This window comes from Gadus morhua, chromosome 13 (assembly GCF_902167405.1).
Source record: "Gadus morhua chromosome 13, gadMor3.0, whole genome shotgun sequence".
Lineage (NCBI taxonomy): Eukaryota > Metazoa > Chordata > Actinopteri > Gadiformes > Gadidae > Gadus > Gadus morhua.
The window spans coordinates 5,364,174-5,369,173 of NC_044060.1; the positions used below are offsets into that span (position 1 = coordinate 5,364,174).

The 5,000-nt window shown below is 44.5% G+C and overlaps 1 protein-coding gene across 1 annotated transcript in view; it reads right to left on the reverse strand.

Moving 5' to 3' along the window:
- Positions 1–2,393: 2,393 nt before the first annotated feature.
- Positions 2,394–5,000, reverse strand: part of LOC115556941 (RNA-binding motif, single-stranded-interacting protein 2) — a gene marked incomplete at its 5' end in the record, with an annotated part of 4,953 nt that continues 2,346 nt past the window's right edge. Inside the window, 1 exon segment of the mRNA XM_030374375.1 lies at positions 2,394–4,541.

Sequence of the window (5,000 nt, forward strand, 5' to 3'; positions counted from 1 at the left end):
GCGGCTAAACCATATCAAAACCTCTTTCCTCTGACAATCTGTACAAAATGAGTTGTTGTATAAATAAACGGGTTGCCAGCGCTGAAGGACGTAGAGCCTCGTGTTCACAACGTCTCCGGGCCTCACTCTCAAGAACCTTAGAGGTGAGGACCGTGACTCTCAAGAACCTTAGAGGTGAGGACCGTGACTCTCAAGAACCTTAGCGGTGAGGACCGTGACTCTCAAGAACCTCAGAGGTGAGGACCGTGACTCTCAAGAACCTTAGAGGTGAGGACCGTGACTCTCAAGAACCTTAGAGGTGAGGACCGCTCGAGAGCTCATGAGAAGCGTGAACTCATCACACGTCTACAGGGGTCAGAGGTCATCAGGAAAAGAGACATTAAAAGGGTCAAGGGTCATCACAGGTCTGCGTCCTAAGAGTCAGGAAAGGAGACGTTAGAGGTGTCAGGGGTCATCAGGAGTCAGGAAAGGAGACGTTAGAGGGTTCAGGGGTCATCAGGAGTCAGGAAAGGAGACGTTAGAGGGTTCAGGGGTCATCAGGAGTCAGGAAAGGAGACATTAGAGGGGTCAGAGGTCCTCACGAGTCAGGAAAGGAGACATTAGAGGGGTCAGAGGTCATCATGAGTCAGGACAGGAGACGTTTTGGACGGTCTGAGGGCTCTACGTCCAGCACACTGCGTGACTTCCCGTTTTAGCAGCAAATACATTCTGAAGCTATGAAATAATCCACGGATTCGACGTCATTTGACCGCCAAAGGCAACTGGCTCGGTTTTCAGCACTTTTTATCTTTATGATTAATAATGGCAACCGTGATTTGCATCACGATTCTATGTTTTTGTAAATAAACTAGGCCCTGGGGGAGGTGGGATCATTTCATAGTTTCAAAATAATTTTTCTTTTCTGTATTCCAAGTGATGGCTTACATATGAAATATCATCATTCATTAAACAGATTAACAATATCCATGACATTTTTCCTTCATGAGGTTGGTAGAGTGAGTCTGACAAAGTGTTTTGGACGAATGAATTTACAATAAACAGCCATAAAGAAAACACGAGTTGAGCGAAAAACCAGGGAAAGCGTGGAGGAACCGAGCGGATTGGAGACAGACGGGGCGGAACAGACAGTATGAACATGATGGTGACCTCTAGACGGTGACCTCTAGATGGTGACCTCTGGTCTGATGTTGACCTCTAGATGGGGACCTCAAGATGGTGACTCTCGTCTGACATCAGCACACCCCAGCCCCAAGTCTTCTCACATTGGATCTACATTTAAAAAATATACAATCAATGAATGATGTCCATTTTATTGATATTGCGATGCCGTATGAGATCTGAAGTCGACTCTTGTTTGGGATATTCTGAGTTTCACGATAACAGAGAAACTCCTATAAACTCTAATCATTGCTTCCTACGACTCAGATGGATGCCTCATCTCAGGGGTCTGATGATGTAAAACTATCTCTGTAGGGCGACACAGAGGCGGCGGATGTGAGAGGGATTTGAACCCATTGACTGAACGACTACATGATCTTTGGTTGTGTGGTGATCCAGAGCTTCAGGAGGCCTGAGATGTCAGCACGAGGAGAAGGAGCTTTAAAGGAGCACAGATAGGAAGGCTGACCCTGTGGCTCCATCGGCCTCACAGGCAGACCGTACTTTCCTGGTACGTTGGCCGGATCACCAGTCAGGTTGACGGCCTCTCTCTGTGATTTCATGGCTACGATAACATGGACACGCCTGTCTGAGGACAGAAAGAAGGCATTGTGTTCCCAGACCTCGAGTCAGAGCTGAACACAGCAGACCGTCCGTCATCCCGGATCAGTGTTAAGGCTTTGTCTATTGAGTCTCGTCCGTCTGTCTTCAGAAGCGCTACGAGCCTCTGTAATGGCACTTCTATGGTCTGCAGCTCTACGTAAAAATGTCCTTTTTTTATATTTACATCCAGAGGTTTCTAAAGGGGGGAGGAGTCGACGTACAGTCCGAGGTCAGGGGGCGAGCAGCGCTGTTAACGCAAAGGCTCTCAAAGGGCTGCGTTGGTGTGTGTAAGTGTGTGTGTGCGTGGGTGTGTGTGGGTGTAAGAGTGTGTCTGTTTGTTTGTGTGTGTGTGTGTGTGTGTGTGTGTGTGTGCGTGTGTGTGTGTGTGTGTGTGTGTGAAGGCAGTCTGTTCTCGAATTGTGTGTGTGTGTGTGTGTGTGTGGACGCATTTTTGTGTGTGTGGGTGTAAGTGTGTGTCTGGTTTTTTTTGTGTGTGTGTGTGTGTGTGTGTGTGTGTCTGTATTATTGTGAGGGTGTAAGTTTGTTTCTGTGTGTGTGTGTGTGTGTGTGTGTGTCTGTATTATTGTGAGGGTGTAAGTTGGTTTTTGTGTGTGTGTGTGTGTGTGTGTGTGTGTGTGTGTGTGTGTGTGTGTGTGTGTGTTGCCTCTTGGAGCAGTAGAAACGATAACACAAGCAGTGTGTTACTTGTCCCGACTGGAATCAGGACAAGCTGCAGACGGTGTATGTACAAAGTTCACAACCTGCTTTCTCTTTGAACCAAACAGGAAGTGAGGGAGGCCTCGTCCACTGAGGACACGCCCCTCACAGAGACCCACGAGTGCTCTGAAACCCACGGCAACGTCACAACAACGCCACACCACTGTGTTACCTTGGACCGCGTGCGAACGCACAATAAACAGCACAGCCTGTTGAGAACAAACACATCAAAAGACAACCAGTAACAAAGGACAGTTCAAAAAACATCTAATCACTAGCAAACTTATTTCTCTACAGCTACAATCTATTCTACAGTAAAAAGGAAAATCAAAAATAAAGCGTCATTGTTGACAGATTCAACCAAAACATGGAACACAATCGGCTTGTGCCAAACATAGAAGTACAAATCTAGAAGTGCGGCAACGGCAGCAGCAGGGAAACAAAGTGTTCCAGCTCCCCCTCCTGACCGCTACTGGCCCCTCCCGACCCCCCACTGACCCCTGACCTCTCCTGTACTCTACTAGCCCCTAACCCCTCCTGCAACTCTACCCTCCGGTGTTCATCAGACAGCAGAGATGATGAGTTCACCATTTCTCTTAGGCCCAATCCCAATTCTACCCCTTACCCCTTCCCCTTACCCCTTCAAAACAAGGGGGAGGGGGAATGGGAAGGGGTAAGGGGTAGAAATGGGATTGGGCCTTAATGCCAGAAACACATTTCCTCCGTCTCATAAGTAGTCTGTTAGCTCAAAGAAACGATATGATAGTAGTCTGCTGCAGGACTCTCACCTCGGCTCTATGTTAGTTGGATCAGCCTGGTCCTTCTAAAGTCTCCTCTGTTGGGTGGTTTTATTTAGATGTTCAAAGTTCAAAAGCTTTATTCGTCCGACATGTTGCCATATTAGAAAATTGTCTTTGATTGAAGGCAGTCTGTTCTCGAATTGTGTGTATGTGGTGCTTAGTGTACGAAGTATGTTGTGTGGGTGCATTGTATGTTGCTACGCTAAGTGCGACACCCTTAAAGGGACACTATGAGACCGTCGGGACTGTAATAAAAGATGCGTTATTATTTTCACTCTAAACCATGAACACACACTTCACCTGGAGAGCTGTTCCTTCAGACTAGTGTTCATATGGTTAGTGTCCGTGAGGTTAGTGTCCATTGGATTAGTGTCAATGTGGTTACTGCCCGTGAGGAATCCCTTAAACTGAACAGATCCGATTCAGATCCTCATTTTCTATTTCTTACTTATTAAAAAAAAATAAAAATGTTTGAAGCTTTAGTTAAAATTAACAGACAAAAGCATTAAATAAGTGCTTGGCTATAAGTGGCGCGGTGTAGAATCACTTACTAAAGAGCTGCATGAACAATAGAAAGATAAATAATTATGATTGTCTTTTGTTCAGATGTACATCTGTGTACAATTTCTGCAAATGAATAAAATATAAAGAGCCAACTTTTATTTTGGAATATGAGTGGCTCTTCTGACCCTGGAGGAGGAGACGCAAACCGTTTGTTTCGCTACTTTAAATGTCACCAAACACACAAAAAAAGGCCTTAGGTTCAATCTGTACAAACTCTACTCTACTGCTGCAAATAGACAAAAAACTGACATCAGGAAATAGAAAAAAAAATAAAAGTCTGCATATTTTACAAAAAAAATAAAAGACACATTGTGTTACAACTTGAATCCTTAAATCACTCTGAAACATCCAGAATGCCTTTTTAAAAAATAAGAATTTGTTATATTACGTGCACCAAAATAATGTGTCTTTTCCTGTTTCCTTTTTTTTTTGTTGTGATTTCCTCAGTTATGAAAATAGATCAAAGCTTCAAAGTAAAAGTTTTCACCGTGGGAGATTTGACCTCCGGACGAAGAAGTGAAAACTTTAAATGAAGCGATGTTTGTCCTTTTTTATATCTTTGAAAATACACACGTTCCTTTTGTCATCCGTGTTCCTGTCCAACGCTGTAGTTCTTGGAATGGAACATGTTCTTCCTCCCAGGAGAACCCTCATTGGTTCAGCTCAGGACGCGCCTGCAGCCCCCTCATTGGTCGAGAGCTGGAAGAGAAACTTGATTGGTCGTCTTTCAAAGTACTTCCTGTAACAGTCAAGGCAATGTGCTTCACTTTATCTAAATTAACCCTAACCCTTAACCTATTCCTATCAATGTGGAGTATAATATAATAATTATATAATAATATATAATACTAGATTATAATATATAATCTTTCAGCAAATTAGTATATTCTATAGGCCTATAGATTAATAATGTATTAATTAAATCTTCTTAAAGATTCTTGGGTGATGCACCAGGAGATGCTGTAGATCACAGTTTCTCAAACTTTTTCAACTGGTTTAGTAGGGGGCACTTCTACCGAGTACCCCCTGCAGTACTCCAAAGTCCCCTTAGGGGTTTGAGCACCCCCATTTGAGTGCTGTCGATGTGTTGGAGGGCCAGTAGAGGGCGCCCTCCCCCCCCCCCCTCCCCCCGGTTGATATCTCAGTCCAGCTTGGGGT